This window comes from Drosophila virilis, chromosome 2 (genome assembly GCF_030788295.1).
Source record: "Drosophila virilis strain 15010-1051.87 chromosome 2, Dvir_AGI_RSII-ME, whole genome shotgun sequence".
NCBI lineage: Eukaryota > Metazoa > Arthropoda > Insecta > Diptera > Drosophilidae > Drosophila > Drosophila virilis.
Genome location: NC_091544.1, coordinates 522440 through 541015, shown reverse-complemented (window position 1 = coordinate 541015; position 18576 = coordinate 522440). Strand labels below are relative to the sequence as shown.

The following is an 18576-nucleotide window of genomic DNA, read 5'->3' as shown; positions in this document are numbered from 1 at the left end:
TGACGTATGTCTATATAGGATATTTGAGGGTAAAATTTGTACATGAATTTTGACCAAAAATACTGTTGTCAGTTTTTGATGCCAAATTGATCTACAGGTCAAATCATGAATAAAAAGATAAACCTCATGAAAATCGGATGAGATTTGACCGATTTATGGGCTGGGAAACTTTGACGTATGTCTATATAGGATATTTGAGGGTAAAATTTTTACATGAATTTTGACCAAAAATACTGTTGCCAGTTTTTGATGCTGAATGAATCTACAGGTCAAACCATGAATAAAAAGTAAAACCTCATGAAAATCGGATGAGATTTGACCGATTTATGGCCTGGGAAGCTTTGACGTATGTCTATATAGGATATTTGAGGGTAAAATTTTTACATGAATTTTGACCATAAATACTGTTGTCAGTTTTTGATGCCAAATTGATCTACAGGTCAAATCATGAATAAAAAGATAAACCTCATGAAAATCGGATGAGATTTGACCGATTTCTGGGCTGGAAAACTTTGACGTATGTCCATATAGGATATTTGAGGGTAAAATTTTTACATGAATTTTGACCAAAAATACTGTTGCCAGTTTTTGATGCCAAATTGATCTAGCGGTCAAACCATGAATAAAAAGTTAAACCTTATTAAAATCGGATGAGATTTGACCGATTTATGGGCTGGGAAACTTTGACGTATGTCTATATAGGATATTTGAGGGTAAAACTTTTACATGAATTTTGACCAAAAATACTGTTGCCAGTTTTTGATGCCGAATTAATCTACAGGTCAAACCATGAATAAAAAGTTAAACCTCATGAAAATCTGATGAGATTTGATCGAATTATGGGCTGGGAAGCTTTGACGTATGTCTATATAGGATATTTGAGGGTACAATTTTTACATGAATTTTGATATAGGATATTTGAGGGTAAAACTTTTACATGAATTTTGACCAAAAATACTGTTGCCAGTTTTTGATGCTGAATGAATCTACAGGTCAAACCATGAATAAAAAGTAAAACCTCATGAAAATCGGATGAGATTTGATCGAATTATGGGATGGGAAGCTTTGACGTATGTCTATATAGGATATTTGAGGGTACAATTTTTACATGAATGTTGATATAGGATATTTGAGGGTAAAATTTTTACATGAATTTTGACCAAAAATACTGTTGCCAGTTTTTGATGCTGAATGAATCTACAGGTCAAACCATGAATAAAAAGTAAAACCTCATGAAAATCGGATGAGATTTGACCGATTTATGGCCTGGGAAGCTTTGACGTATGTCTATATAGGATATTTGAGGGTAAAATTTGTACATGAATTTTGACCATAAATACTGTTGTCAGTTTTTGATGCCAAATTGATCTACAGGTCAAATCATGAATAAAAAGATAAACCTCATGAAAATCGGATGAGATTTGACCGATTTCTGGGCTGGGAAACTTTGACGTATGTCCATATAGGATATTTGAGGGTAAAATTTTTACATGAATTTTGACTAAAAATACTGTTGTCACTTTTTGATGCCAAATTGATCTAGAGGTCAAACCATGAATAAAAAGTAAAACCTCATGAAAATCGGATGAGATTTGACCGATTTATGGGCTGGGAAGCTTTGACGTATGTCTATATGGGATATTTGAGGGTAAAATTTTTACATGAATTTTGACCAAAAATACTTGTTGGGAAATTTCTAGTGTGCCTAAGATGCACATAAAGAAAACACACGTAGTGGTTCGGTTAAATGTTTAATGGAAACTTCAAAGCATGAGTACAAAAATCTGAACAAGTACTCAATTACAGAATGAGTACTGTGCTGATACAATGTTGCCAGATTATAAAGAAGCTTAACAGCTTATTGTCACTATTTTAACACTTCTTCTTAAGCTAATTATAATCAGTTGCAAAATAACAAATTTAATTCAATCCAAGTGTTTTTACAAAGCCTACGTGCTTTTGCTTACTTAAACATTTTGTTAGTATATCTGCAACATTATTATTTGTAGGTACGTATTCTAATGCAATATCATTACATTGTACCTTTTCACGTATAAAATGATACCTTATGTCTATGTGCTTAGTGCGCTTATGATGGACTGGATTTTGCGCAATATGTTGCGCGCTTAGGTTGTCGCCACATATAGTCAACGGCTCTGTATCCTTTGACCATCCCATCTCACTAAGTAGCCTGCGTAGATAAACTGCTTCTTTGGCAGCCATGGACAAAGAAATATATTCTGCTTCAGTGCTGCTCAATGCGACAACGCTTTGCTTTGATGAAGTCCAAGAGAACGCACTGCCTGCCAGGAAAAATGCGTAGCCACTATAGGATCTCCTGTCCAGCCGATCGTTGCCCCAATCTGCATCTGCATAGCCTTTTAGTGGTTTGCCATTTTTACGGTATACTAATTTCATATTCTTTGTACCCGCAAGATATCTTAGAATGTGCTTTGCTGCAGACTGGTGTTCTCCATGAGGATTAGCATTTCTTTGTGATAATTTGTTTACAGCATGCAAAATGTCTGGTCGGCTCAAAACTGCTAAGTATATAAGCGAACCAATTAATGACTGATATTGCGTTATATTTACCTTTACACAAGTATCGTCGTTGCAGTCCACTTGAAAACCTGGGTCAAGAGGTGTGCTTACTGGACGGCAATTGCTCATGCCATACTTGTCCAATAGGCCTTGAATGTGCGTCTTCTGGCACAGCGAAACGGAACCTCGATCGCCGTCGCGTTGGATTTCCATGCCTAGGAAATAGCTAATGGGGCCTCCATCGTGCATTTTAAAATTTGATGCAATCTTCTTCTTAATCACGGCTATGTCTTCTTCGCTGGGACACACTATGATTAAATCGTCGACGTAGACAGCGATGTAGCTGAATTGTTGTTGCTTTTGCTTGACGTATAAGCATGCTTCATTTTTGCATCTTTTAAAATCCATGCCTCTCAATACCTCATCGAGCGTATTGTTCCAAACTCGTCCGGATTGTTTAAGCCCGTAAAGTGCCTTTTCTAGTTTGAGGACTTTATTTGGATGCTGCTTGTCAATAAAATTCGGCGGCTGTTTCATGTACACAGTTTCATTAAGCTTACTATTTAAGTATGCGTTTGAAATGTCGACTTGATGCATATACAGCTCTTTTTCGGCAGCTATTGCGAATAACATGCGAATGGTTTCATATCGAATTACGGGAGAAAACGTTTCCCAGTAATTGACACCAAATTGTTGACCACAACCTTGTGCAACTAGTCGAGACTTAAATTTTTCAATATTACCATCTTTATCTCTCTTGATTCGGTAAACCCATTTTGAACCAATGGCCTTTTGTCCAGGAGGTAGCTCACACACTGACCATGTCTCATTTGCTTGTAAAGCGTCGTACTCTATTTGCATAGACTTTTCCCAATCCTGCGCATTTTGGCCATGTAATGCTTCTGCAACTGACTGCGGAGTTTCAATGTCTTCAATCTGATTAAGACTATTGATCAATTGGTACTGCTTTCTGGGCCTGCCTGGCTGACCTGTACGTATAATTTTTGGCCTGCCACGCCCATGTTTTACTACAGCTTCAACTTGTGGCAGCGCTACTTGGTCATTGTCGTCATCGTTGCCATCTTCTCCTGGATCGCTTGCGCTCACAAAATCCTCCTCTTCTTCTTCATTTGAGTCACTGTTGTACTCTTGCACCTCGGCAGGTTGCTCTGGGTGGTTTTTTGCAACCTCATGATTTGACTCAAACGGGATAATGTACGTCGTGAAGGTGTTTCTCTCTGAAATACTGCATGCATCAGTTGTTGCTATGTCAAACTCACCTTCAATGAATTTGACATCCCTTCTTTCAATAACTGTTCGCTTCTCGCGATCATATAGGCGATATGCCTTTGCTGTAAAGGAGTAACCAACAAAAATGTACTCCTTGCCCTTTGCTTGGAACTTGCTTTTTCTGACTTTGTCGAGTGCAAATGCCCGCGAGCCAAATACTCTCAAGTGCTGTACTGATGGCTTGCGATCCTTCCATACCTCAAATGGTGTGCTTCCATCTAATGCTTTTGTGGGACATCTGTTGCGCAAATAAACTGCTGTTGCAACAGCCTCTGCCCACAAAAATTCTTCAAGCTTTGAATGAATTAGAAGACTTTTTGCCATTTCAACGATGGTCCGATTAGCACGTTCGGCCACACCATTTTGCTGCGGAGTGTAAGGAACTGTTAATTGCCTCTTTATACCGCACTCGATCAAAAATTCAGTGAATTGCTTATTCACATACTCTGTTCCATTGTCGCTGCGCACAGCCTTTATTTTATTTCCTGTTTGGCATTCTACAAAAGTTTTAAACATTTTAAACTTTTCAAAAACTTGGCTTTTTGAGTGCATAAGGTAAACAAATATCTTGCGTGAGTAGTCATCAATAAAAGTTACGAAATATCGATTGCCTGCAAGCGACTTAACATTCATCGGACCACATACGTCTGTATGTACTAAGTCCAGTACTTGCTTTGAGACACGATTCGCTTTCTGTGGGAATGGCAATGCACAAATTTTTGCTTTATTACATGTATCGCAATTTATTTCTAATTGTACATTTTCAACTTTCATACCACGCACCAGTTGCTTATCATTAAGCAATTTCAAATCCTTAAAATTCAGGTGGCCAAATCTATTGTGCCATTTTATGGAAGATGAATCAGAACTATTTAGCATATGAACCTGATCAAGACTATGTTTGTAAACATACAAACCATTTTCGTGTCTTGCCCTTATTATCTCGTTGCCTTCTTTGTCTTTTATCAGCGCAATTTTCCCTTCAAATATGGTAGAATTCTCAAACTTTGCTGCAGCACTTACTGATAAAAAATTCATGCTTAAGTCAGGGACATATAAAACATTTTGCAGCTTTAATTTTATTCTATTGCAGTGCAACTCAACACTGCCACTGCCGGGTGAATCGATAAACTTATTTGCGGCCAACATTATCGACGTCTTTTTATCAGCATACGTAAGGAACATGCTGCGGTCGCAGCACATGTGCGATGTTGCACCACTGTCAACGCACCAAAAACTCTTTTGCTTCTCCTTGACACACGTGTGCATTAAGCATAGAGACTTTTCGTCCTTTTGGCTCTTTTTATCATCCTTCTTTTTATTTCGGCAATCGCTCGCTCGATGCCCTTCTTTTTCGCAATTAAAACATTTGCCTCGGAATGGCTGCTTACTGCTATTCTTTCTGCCTTTGCTTTCGACACTGTTGTTGTCCCGCGGTCCATTATGTTTGTGTGTATACACTGCTTCTGGTGTCCCTATGCCGTCTCTGCTAGCTCTTTCTTGCTTTCGCGTGGCCTCTTCTAACATTTTAACCTTGACGACTTCGAATTTGGGCAGCTCATCGCGTGTCTCAATCGCTATTACAAAATTTTCCCATGTGTCTGGTAGACTGCTCAAAAACATGATGACCTGCAACTCGTCATTGAGTTTGATGTCTAATTCTGCCAACTTTTCAATTGTCTCAACAAATGAATTGACATATGCGACTACATCGTCACCCTGCTGCATATTGAAACGTATTAATTTTTGATATAATTGGACCTTCCTAATCGGTCCAACTGAGACATGAATTTCCTTTAGTTTTTTCCATACAGCTGCAGATGTTGGGCATGACTTGATATGCATCAACTGTGTTGGCTTCAGATTTAAAATTATGTAAGCCATCGCTTTTTGGTCGACACTAACCCATTTTTCGATATCCTCACCATTTCCTTCTGGCTTAACATATTTTCCACACACAACATTCCATAGGTCCGCCACCACCAAGACACTTTTCATGGCCATATGCCATACGTCATAATTGTCCTCACCAAGTTTTTCTATTTGATGCGACATGTTCATTTTGACAATTTCACCACGTTATTCTTCGCACGAAATAAACTTTTTAAAAATTTAACAAAAGGAAGCTTTCAAAACCATAGACACTTTGTGTACTTATTTAACCGAAAACAACGAGACCTGGGCCCATAACTAATGTTGGGAAATTTCTAGTGTGCCTAAGATGCACATAAAGAAAACACACGTAGTGGTTCGGTTAAATGTTTAATGGAAACTTCAAAGCATGAGTACAAAAATCTGAACAAGTACTCAATTACAGAATGAGTACTGTGCTGATACAATGTTGCCAGATTATAAAGAAGCTTAACAGCTTATTGTCACTATTTTAACAATACTGTTGTCAGTTTTTGATGCCAAATTGATCTACAGGTCAAACCATGAATAAAAAGTAAAACCTCATGAAAATCGGATGAGATTTGACCGATTTATGGCCTGGGAAGCTTTGACGTATGTCTATATAGGATATTTGAGGGTAAAATTTTTACATGAATTTTGACCATAAATACTGTTGTCAGTTTTTGATGCCAAATTGATCTACAGGTCAAATCATGAATAAAAAGATAAACCTCATGAAAATCGGATGAGATTTGACCGATTTCTGGGCTGGAAAACTTTGACGTATGTCCATATAGGATATTTGAGGGTAAAATTTTTACATGAATTTTGACCATAAATACTGTTGTCAGTTTTTGATGCCAAATTGATCTACAGGTCAAATCATGAATAAAAAGATAAACCTCATGAAAATCGGATGAGATTTGACCGATTTATGGGCTGGGAAACTTTGACGTATGTCTATATAGGATATTTGAGGGTAAAACTTTTACATGAATTTTGACCAAAAATACTGTTGCCAGTTTTTGATGCCGAATTAATCTACAGGTCAAACCATGAATAAAAAGTAAAACCTCATGAAAATCGGATGAGATTTGATCGAATTATGGGATGGGAAGCTTTGACGTATGTCTATATAGGATATTTGAGGGTACAATTTTTACATGAATGTTGATATAGGATATTTGAGGGTAAAATTTTTACATGAATTTTGACCAAAAATACTGTTGCCAGTTTTTGATGCTGAATGAATCTACAGGTCAAACCATGAATAAAAAGTAAAACCTCATGAAAATCGGATGAGATTTGACCGATTTATGGCCTGGGAAGCTTTGACGTATGTCTATATAGGATATTTGAGGGTAAAATTTTTACATGAATTTTGACCATAAATACTGTTGTCAGTTTTTGATGCCAAATTGATCTACAGGTCAAATCATGAATAAAAAGATAAACCTCATGAAAATCGGATGAGATTTGACCGATTTCTGGGCTGGAAAACTTTGACGTATGTCCATATAGGATATTTGAGGGTAAAATTTTTACATGAATTTTGACCAAAAATACTGTTGCCAGTTTTTGATGCCAAATTGATCTAGCGGTCAAACCATGAATAAAAAGTTAAACCTTATTAAAATCGGATGAGATTTGACCGATTTATGGGCTGGGAAACTTTGACGTATGTCTATATAGGATATTTGAGGGTAAAACTTTTACATGAATTTTGACCAAAAATACTGTTGCCAGTTTTTGATGCCGAATTAATCTACAGGTCAAACCATGAATAAAAAGTTAAACCTCATGAAAATCTGATGAGATTTGATCGAATTATGGGCTGTGAAGCTTTGACGTATGTCTATATAGGATATTTGAGGGTACAATTTTTACATGAATTTTGATATAGGATATTTGAGGGTAAAACTTTTACATGAATTTTGACCAAAAATACTGTTGCCAGTTTTTGATGCTGAATGAATCTACAGGTCAAACCATGAATAAAAAGTAAAACCTCATGAAAATCGGATGAGATTTGATCGAATTATGGGATGGGAAGCTTTGACGTATGTCTATATAGGATATTTGAGGGTACAATTTTTACATGAATGTTGATATAGGATATTTGAGGGTAAAATTTTTACATGAATTTTGACCAAAAATACTGTTGCCAGTTTTTGATGCTGAATGAATCTACAGGTCAAACCATGAATAAAAAGTAAAACCTCATGAAAATCGGATGAGATTTGACCGATTTATGGCCTGGGAAGCTTTGACGTATGTCTATATAGGATATTTGAGGGTAAAATTTGTACAAGAATTTTGACCAAAAATACTGTTGTCAGTTTTTGATGCCAAATTGATCTACAGGTCAAATCATGAATAAAAAGATAAACCTCATGAAAATCGGATGAGATTTGACCGATTTCTGGGCTGGGAAACTTTGACGTATGTCCATATAGGATATTTGAGGGTAAAATTTTTACATGAATTTTGACTAAAAATACTGTTGTCACTTTTTGATGCCAAATTGATCTAGAGGTCAAACCATGAATAAAAAGTAAAACCTCATGAAAATCGGATGAGATTTGACCGATTTATGGGCTGGGAAGCTTTGACGTATGTCTATATGGGATATTTGAGGGTAAAATTTTTACATGAATTTTGACCAAAAATACTGTTGTCAGTTTTTGATGCCAAATTGATCTACAGGTCAAACCATGAATAAAAAGTAAAACGTCATGAAATTCGGATGAGATTTGACCGATTTATGGGCTGGGAAAGTTTGACTTACGTCTATATAGGATATTTGAGGGTAAAATTTTTACATGAATTTTGACCAAAAATACTGTTGCCAGTTTTTGATGCCAAATTGATCTAGCGGTCAAACCATGAATAAAAAGTTAAACCTTATGAAAATCGGATGAGATTTGACCGATTTATGGGCTGGGAAACTTTGACGTATGTCTATATAGGATATTTGAGGGTAAAATTTTTACATGAATTTTGACCAAAAATACTGTTGCCAGTTTTTGATGCTGAATTAATCTACAGGTCAAACCATGAATAAAAAGTTAAGCCTCATGAAAATCGGATGAGATTTGATCGAATTATGGGCTGGGAAGCTTTGACGTATGTCTATATAGGATATTTGAGGGTACAATTTTTACATGAATTTTGACCAATAATACTGTTGTCAGTTTTTGATGCCAAATTGATCTACAGGTCAAATCATGAATAAAAAGATAAACCTCATGAAAATCGGATGAGATTTGACCGATTTCTGGGCTGGGAAACTTTGACGTATGTCTATATAGGATATTTGAAGGTAAAATTTTTACATGAATTTTGACCAAAAATACTGTTGCCAGTTTTTAATGCCAAATTGATCTAGAGGTCAAACCATGAATAAAAATTTAAACCTTATTAAAATCGGATGAGATTTGACCGATTTATGGGCTGGGAAACTTTGACGTATGTCTATATAGGATATTTGAGGGTAAAATTTTTACATGAATTTTGACCAAAAATACTGTTGCCAGTTTTTGATGCTGAATTAATCTACAGGTCAAACCATGAATAAAAAGTTAAACCTCATGAAAATCGGATGAGATTTGATCGATTTATGGGCTGGGAAGCTTTGACGTATGTCTATATAGGATATTTGAGGGTACAATTTTTACATGAATTTTGACCAAAAATACTGTTGTCACTTTTTGATGCCAAATTCATCTAGAGGTCAAACCATGAATAAAAAGTTAAACCTCATGAAAATCGGATGAGATTTGATCGATTTCTGGGCTGGGAAACTTTGACGTATGTCCATATAGGATATTTGAGGGTGAAATTTTCACATGAATTTTGACCAAAAATACTGTTGTCACTTTTTGATGCCAAATTCATCTAGACGTCAAACCATGAATAAAAAGTTAAACCTCATGAAAATCGGATGAGATTTGATCGATTTATGGGCTGGGAAGCTTTGACGTATGTCTATATAGGATATTTGAGGGTAACATTTTTACATGAATTTTGACCAAAAATACTGTTGCCAGTTTTTGATGCCAAATTGATCTAACGGTCAAACCATGAATAAAAAGATAAACCTTATGAAAATCGGATGAGATTTGACCGATTTATGGGCTGGGAAGCTTTGACGTATGTCCATATAGGATATTTGAGGGTAAAATTTTCACATGAATTTTGACCAAATATACTGTTGTCACTTTTTGATGCCAAATTCATCTAGAGGTCAAACCATAAATAAAAAGTTAAACCTCATGAAAATCGGATGAGATTTGACCGATTTATGGGTTGGGAAGCTTTGACGTATGTCTATATGGGATATTTGAGGGTAAAATTTTTACATGAATTTTGACCAAAAATACTGTTGTCAGTTTTTGATGCCAAATTGATCTACAGGTCAAACCATGAATAAAAAGTAAAACCTCATGAAAATCGGATGAGATTTGACCGATTTATGGGCTGGGAAAGTTTGACTTACGTCTATATAGGATATTTGAGGGTAAAATTTTTACATGAATTTTGACCAAAAATACTGTTGCCAGTTTTTGATGCCAAATTGATCTAGCGGTCAAACCATGAATAAAAAGTTAAACCTTATGAAAATCGGATGAGATTTGACCGATTTATGGGCTGGGAAACTTTGACGTATGTCTATATAGGATATTTGAGGGTAAAATTTTTACATGAATTTTGACCAAAAATACTGTTGCCAGTTTTTGATGCTGAATTAATCTACAGGTCAAACCATAAATAAAAAGTTAAACCTCATGAAAATCGGATGAGATTTGACCGATTTATGGGTTGGGAAGCTTTGACGTATGTCTATATGGGATATTTGAGGGTAAAATTTTTACATGAATTTTGACCAATAATACTGTTGTCAGTTTTTGATGCCAAATTGATCTACAGGTCAAACCATGAATAAAAAGTTAAACCTCATGAAAATCGGATGAGATTTGATCGAATTATGGGCTGGGAAGCTTTGACGTATGTCTATATAGGATATTTGAGGGTACAATTTTTACATGAATTTTGACCAATAATACTGTTGTCAGTTTTTGATGCCAAATTGATCTACAGGTCAAATCATGAATAAAAAGATAAACCTCATGAAAATCGGATGAGATTTGACCGATTTCTGGGCTGGGAAACTTTGACGTATGTCTATATAGGATATTTGAAGGTAAAATTTTTACATGAATTTTGACCAAAAATACTGTTGCCAGTTTTTGATGCCAAATTGATCTAGCGGTCAAACCATGAATAAAAAGTTAAACCTTATGAAAATCGGATGAGATTTGACCGATTTATGGGCTGGGAAACTTTGACGTATGTCTATATAGGATATTTGAGGGTAAAATTTTTACATGAATTTTGACCAAAAATACTGTTGCCAGTTTTTGATGCTGAATTAATCTACAGGTCAAACCATGAATAAAAAGTTAAACCTCATGAAAATCGGATGAGATTTGACCGAATTATGGGCTGGGAAGCTTTGACTTATATCTATATAGGATATTTGCGGGTAAAATTTTTACATGAATTTTGATCAAAAATACTGATGTCAGTTTTTGATGCCAAATTGATCTACAGGTCAAACCCTGAATAAAAAGATAAACCTCATGAAAATCGGATGAGATTTGACCGATTTATAGGCTGGGAAACTTTGACGTATGTCTATATAGGATATTTGCGGGTAAAATTTTTACATGAATTTTGACCAAAAATACTGTTGCCAGTTTTTGATGCCCAATTGATCTAGAGGCCAAGCCATGAATAAAAAGTTAAACCTTATTAAAATCGGATGAGATTTGACCGATTTATGGGCTGGGAAACTGACGTATGTCTATATAGGATATTTGAGGGTAAAATTTTTACATGAATTTTAACCAAAAATACTGTTGTCACTTTTTGATGCCAAATTGATCTAGAGGTCAAACCATGAATATAAAGTTAAACCTCATGAAAATCGGATGAGATTTGACCGATTTATGGGCTGGGAAGCTTTGACGTATGTCTATATAGGATATTTGAGGGTAAAATTTTTCAATGAATTTTGACCAAAAACACGGTTGTCACTTTTTGATGTCAAATTGATCTAGAGGTCAAACCATGAATAAAAATTTAAACCTTATTAAAATCGGATGAGATTTGACCGATTTATGGGCTGGGAAAGTTTGACTTACGTCTATTTAGGATATTTGAGGGTAAACTTTTTACATGAATTTTGACCAAAAATACTGTTTTCAGTTCCTGATGCCGAATTGAGCTAGAGGTCAAACCATGAACAAAAAGCCAAACCCTATGAAAATCGGATGAGATTTGACCGAGTTATGGGGCTGGGATATTCTGACTTATGTCTATATAGAATATTTGAGGGTACAATTTTTACATGAATTTTGACCAAGAATACTGTTGCCAGTTTTTGATGACAAATTTTTGCGTGAGTTATGAGGCTGGGAAATATAGACCTATTTCTAAATGTCAAGTAGGACAAACATATATATATATATATATATATATATATATATATATATAATTAAGTTTTACACGTTAGGTTACTATAAAAAAATATATTTCAATTTATTATTTTCACTTAACGGCTACTTTTGTTGAGTACATTCAGATTTGCTTCCCGAATATGAACTGATTTATCTAACTGTTGCGGTCGCTTAGCAAACTTCGCTTTGAGAGAGTTTGAGTCAAAATTGAGTGAAGTTTGAGCTGCGTCAGCAATTATGCGTGGGATAGTACTCTGATGGGAACATTGACAGTGGCGTGATATTTAGGGTGAATTGTTTATGTCTACCAAAGGGGGACAGTTTGATCTTGACCAATGTCGATGTTATCACCAGGCTCTTTGTTTACAATATTAGAAATGTTTATAATTGTGCTTATGCTTATGTGCTAAGTTATGTTAAAGGGTGGGTGCGACTATGGATATGTCACTCCCCCAACCATTAGAAAAGTGCCTGTCCTCAGGTGTTTAAGTTTGGATATAGTGTAACATTTTCTTCTTTTACAATTGGTATATCTCCTATTATTGTAGGTGTTTCTTCTACTTTGGGTTTTTTATATTTTATAATTAATTTCTTAGGTATGCTTTTGAACTTATATGTCAAATACAGTGTTAAACTTATTAATATGATTACAAATATGGTTATTGTAATTATCTGGAATACATTGTTAAATTTTGTATGTGCATTTATAATTTGTTTCGTTTGTACAAACGAAAGTGGTTCTAATTTTATAACATCATTGCTTACGTAAATGCTTTGAGTATAATCTAACATATTGTTTGAAATTGAAATTTCATTAATTTGCAATGAACAATTAAAGATTTTTATTATATTGTTTCCTTCTATTGTTATTTCGTTATTTATACAATTATGGTTTAATATAGTTTTTGGTAAATTCCAAGTTAAAATTATATTTGGTTCTATGTAGTTGATTTGAAAATTTTGCAAAATTTTAGTATAACTACATTCTGATGTTATTTGGTTTAAAATTCCTGTTAAACATTCATTATTAATTAATTTTTTTGTTTCTCTGCTATAAACTTTTTTATCTTGGGTAAAATATTTTTCATGAGCTATTTCTGTCAAAATATTATTATTTTCATCCGGGTATGGAATTATTTCGAATACCGGGCTTTTTATTATTTCTCGAGGAATATGGGATATTATCAGTATTTCGTTTGTATCTGATTTAAACCAAGTGGAAGTTTTTGTATTCAACAATTTCTCAGAATTAACATGCAACAAATAGTCATGTTTTAGTAATTTTGGGTTAAAAATTCCTAATCTTGTGAGCTGCATTCCCATCTCAATGTCTTCTATATATTCTGTAAAGTGTTGTAAGTTAAATATAAGGATATCTAATTTCTTTCCTTTTTGTTTCTCTTGATCTAGTTCGTTCATGATTTCTATTCCTTTGTTTATAGCTTCTATTATGTAGTTTAATTCGTTAACCTGGACGCTGTTTTCTGCTAAGTTGCTTATTTTTTGTTCAATTTCTGCTTTGTCTTCTTGATCTAATGTTCCAAATAAGTATTTATATGCTGTTCCTACTATGTTAACTAAACCTCTTTTGCTGCGTTTGGCTATTTTTAAGCCGTTTATTTCTCTGTTTAATTTTTCTACTAGGTATTCGATTTGTATAAGGTTATTGAATTCTTTACTTTGTTCAATTAAATTGTTAAAAGTTTCTTCGGTTTTAGTTATATTAACCGTTAAACAGTGGAATTCGTAATCTGTCGGAATGTCTAAGGTTCCTGTTTTAAATATGAGATATCCGTTATGGGCTTTGATAGGATTAATTTCAATACTCTGTGCATTTATATGGTTTACAGTTATTGATAGTAATATTATAATAATTAATTTAAGCTGGTGCTTGTATGTTTTGATCGCTGTCTGTTGTTGACCTGTAATTGTTATATTTGCTTTGATTAGTCTTCTTTTTCTTTTTGAATTTGGTTTTGTAATGTGTTATTTTCCTGCCTCTGTTAGTTTCCTCAAAATGTTTGTCGTCGATTTGTCTTAGTTCTCCTGTTTTCTTGAACGGGGTTGTCGTCTTTGATTTAACTAACGGTGAGTGTTTGTATCTAGTGTCAATTTCATAATTTGTTCGTTTTTTGTTGAGGTTATTTATTAGTTTTTCTTTATTAGCTTGAGTGTCATACTCTGGTGTACCTGCATATATGAATATGTCCGCTGGTGTTCTGTTAGTCGTTTTGTGCTTTGTTTTATGATTGTACGTGTAGAGTATAGTTTCAAATTTTGTAAGTTTATTTTCGACGTCTGAGTCGCTGTTAATGATTCTTAGTTTTTCGTTAACTGTCTTATGAAATCGTTCTACGTCGGATATACCATTTTTACTAGTGGTTATATTAATATTTACTGCTTCTGATTTTAGCCATAATTGTAAAGCTGTGCACATAAAAGCTGAGTCTTTGTCTGCCTTTATTTCGATGGGTTTACCCATTTGGTTGAACACTTGTAATATAGCTCGTTTGGTTTCTAGCCAGTCTCTACTTTTTATTTCTATTAATGATGCAAATTTTGAATAGATATCAATGCAAGATAAAAATTGTTTATCTCCTACTATGTAAAAATCCATTACATATTTTTCTCGGATATTAGCGATTTCCGGAGTTATTTCGAAAGTTAATTTTGTATCTCTGTGTTCTGTTTTTGCGATGTTGCAAATCTCACATTCATTTATTAGATTTTGAATTAAATTTTGATAATCTGGGAAATAGTGGGTTTCTTTGAACCAATTGATAGTTTTTTCAATTCCTGGATGTAATAATTCTTTGTGCTTTTTTAATATTAATTCTTTGAATTCTGCGTATGTTTGAAGGTCTATTAATTTTGTACTAGTTTTCATTGCCTTTGTTGAATTATTCGGACTTATTATTTCTAAGTAGGCTTCTTGAAAAATTGGAAAATCTGCTTCGTTGTGGAAGTATAGCACACTTTTCTTTGTGCATAAGTATTCTTTTATTAATTCTTTGGCATGCGTATTAGTCATGTCTTTGTACGTAATTTTTATGTTGGTTTTGTGAAAGTAATTCGTAACTTTTGTTTCGTTCTCGGTTCCTTTTTCAAATTCTATTTGTCGATTATAATAATTAAGTGGTCTTTCTGTGATTTGTAAATGGTTACTGTTGTCTTCTTGAGCACTATGTATTGTTGCTCTTGTGCTAATTGTATCTTCGCCTAAGAAGTTTTCGTTTAATTGAATTCTGGACAGAGCATCTGCCACATAATTTTCTTTTCCTGGGACGTATTTAATTTGGAAATCAAACTCATTTAGCTTGATCTTCCACCTTTGTAATTTCATGTTAGGTTCTTTCATATTATTTAACCAGACGAGTGGTCTGTGATCACTAAGGATTTGAAATTGTCGACCAAAGAGATAGGACCTAAAGTATTTAGTGGCCCAAACGATTGCTAATAATTCTTTTTCAATCGTTGAATAATTTAACTCATGCTCGTTGAGAGTTCTACTTGCATAGCATATAGGCTTATGCTCTTGCGAAAGGACGGCCCCTATTGCCATATTACTCGCGTCTGTAGTTAATGAAAATGGTTTTTCGAAGTTAGGGTATATTAAAATTGGGTCGGATGTTATGAGTACTTTTAGCTTTTCAAACGCTAGTTCGTAGTCTCTGTCTTTTATATTGATTTTTGCTCCTTTTTTTAATTTAAGTGTTAATGGTTTTACTATATTAGCGAAATTTGGTATAAATTTCCTATAGAAACCACATAATCCTAGAAATGATTTTATTTCTTTTGGGGTTTTTGGAATTGGGAATTTGACAATTGCTTGTATCTTGTTGGGATTTGGTTTTATACCCTCAGTTGTGATGATGTGACCGAGAAATTCAGTTTCTTTTCTCATAAACTCGCATTTATCCAACTGTAGTTTTAAGTTAGCTTCTCTAAGCTTCTTAAATACCTTTTGTAGCGACAAAATGTGTTCCTCCAATGAAGTGGAAAAAATAATAATGTCGTCTAAGTAGACCAGACAATCTTTAAAAATTAAATCTTCTAAGAGATTGTTCATACAACGTTGGAACGTTGCAGGTGCATTCTTAAGACCAAATGGCATGCGAGTGTACTCGTAATGGCCATGTTTAGTCGAAAATGCGGTCTTGGGTATTGAACCAGGATCCATTTGGATTTGGTGGAAGCCTTTGGCTAGATCAATGGTTGTGAAATATTGACATTTTCCAAGTTTGTCTAATATTTCATCCATGATCGGGATAGGGTATTTATCATTAATAGTTAGTTCATTGAGATTGCGGTAATCTATGACTAACCGGAATTTTTGCTTTCCAGATGCATCGTTTTTCTTTGGAACGATTATTACTGGTGAGCAGTAAGGGGATTTGGATTTACGTATGATATTTTGTTTTATCATATCGCTTATTTGTTTATTTACTTCCTCATCGTATATTTGAGGATATTTGTATGGACGCTTGTAAATTGGGTCCTCATGTTTCGTTAGAATTTTGTGTTTAATTGTACTAGTGAAAGTCAAATTGTCACCTTCATGGTACTGGATATCACGAAATTCATGTAAAACTTTTTTTATTTTTTCTTTTTCTTCTGAGTTTAGGTGCTCTAGCCTAAACTCATTGTTTTCTATTAATTCATTATTAATAGCGAAGTTAAATGGTCTGTCCTCTGTTGAGGGTGGATCAAGGCACTCTTGTGCGGTCATGTCCTCTTCGACCTCTTCGTCATTATATCTAAAACAAAAGTTAAATTCTCCTAAGGTTACGGATCCTTGTGCATAGTCTATTTTTGCTTGACATGCCTCAAGGTATTCTCTCCCAATCAGAACATCATAATGCTCTGAGAAGTCGTGAATATAGAATTTTTGTTTGCTCGGACAAATTTTGCTTGCTCCTAATCGTATACTTTGTTTTAATTCAATAACACCATTTATGGTGTGAACCTTTAATGTTTCGTTGTAAACTGGAAAATTTAAGCGGTTTGTTTTCATTAGATTTATGGTTGAACCTGTGTCGATGACACATTTTAGAACTTCGTCATTCATAATCAATTTTATGAATGGATTTCTTCTGTTTGTTCCGAGGCTTGCTGATGAAAATTTTCGGATGTATCCATTTTCATCTGCCCACTGTTACTATCTCTTTGACGTTTAGTCGGAGGGTTTGGTGCATTCAAGCGTGAATGGGACTGATTTTGGTAGTTTAAGGGATTTTGGTATCTACCTTGACTTAATTTCTGTTGGAACTCGTGGTGAGCTTTCTGATTGTCTTCGGACTTATTATGCTGTTTATTTTGTGCGTGATAACTCTGATTCGTGTTGGAATAGCCACTTGAAATGGTGGTTGGGTTAGCATTTTGCTGATAATTTCCCATGTTCCTACGATTGTTATTTGGATTTCCCTGAACATTATTATTTTTAGGTTTTTCAGTAACGCTATTTTCATATAATCCCTCTCTTTGAGCTACTTGCTTTAGTTTTTGTGTCGACGTAATGTCGTGTCTGGCTAACATCATGAAAAGCCTATCTGGTAATTTTTTTGTAATAACATCTTTGATTGTGTTATTCATAGCATTTGTATAAAGGGTTGTATTGCTAGGTATATTTTCTAGTGCTAACTTATTTAATATAACAAAAGATTTATTCTCGAGCTCCTCGATGAACTTACGGACGTTTCCTTGGTAATTCGTGTTGTATAAGCGTCGAAGGAGTTCTTCAAATGGTGTCTGCACTTTGTATTCTTCAATCAATGCGTTTCTCAGCTCCTGCCAAGTGTTGGCTGCTGTCCTTTGTGATATTCTCTGAGCATCTCCTGTGACTTGCAATTCGATGGCTCCGTATAAGATGCTATGTTGTCTAACATCTCGGGTTGGATACAGGTGTAGGATGTAATCTATCCTTTTAACGAAGGCGTTTAGTTGATCCGTTGATCCGTCAAAGCTTGGCACCTGTCTAAGTTGTGAAAGGGCCTGGTTGAGGTGTTGTTCTGATAATTCCATTGTCATCTTGGTGTAATACACTTTTTTTTGAATAGTTTTGAGTTTGTAGGTTTGAACTTTATTGTTCTTTGATTTTGCACTTTTATTTTAGGTTAAAGTTTGTGATGGATTATTGGTTAAATGTTTTTTTTTTTTTGTGTGTGTGTCTTAAAAAGACTCAGTAATAACGTATTGCAGGGATCAAACGATATGCAAAGCCAGTCGTTATTAACTGTAGTAGCTTTATTGCCCAAAGGGTCAATATTATTAAGCTACTAGTGACCCGAAGGTTCTTGTGCGGATACGTATTCGAGAAAATTTTTATTACACT

At 34.5% G+C, this 18576-nt stretch overlaps 1 protein-coding gene across 1 annotated transcript in view; it reads right to left on the bottom strand.

Annotated features, from left to right (window-relative positions):
• Positions 1 to 18576, bottom strand: part of rdx (BTB/POZ and MATH domain-containing protein rdx) — a 95696-nt gene that overhangs the window by 46697 nt on the left and 30423 nt on the right. The gene's annotated exons all lie outside the window — the stretch shown is intronic.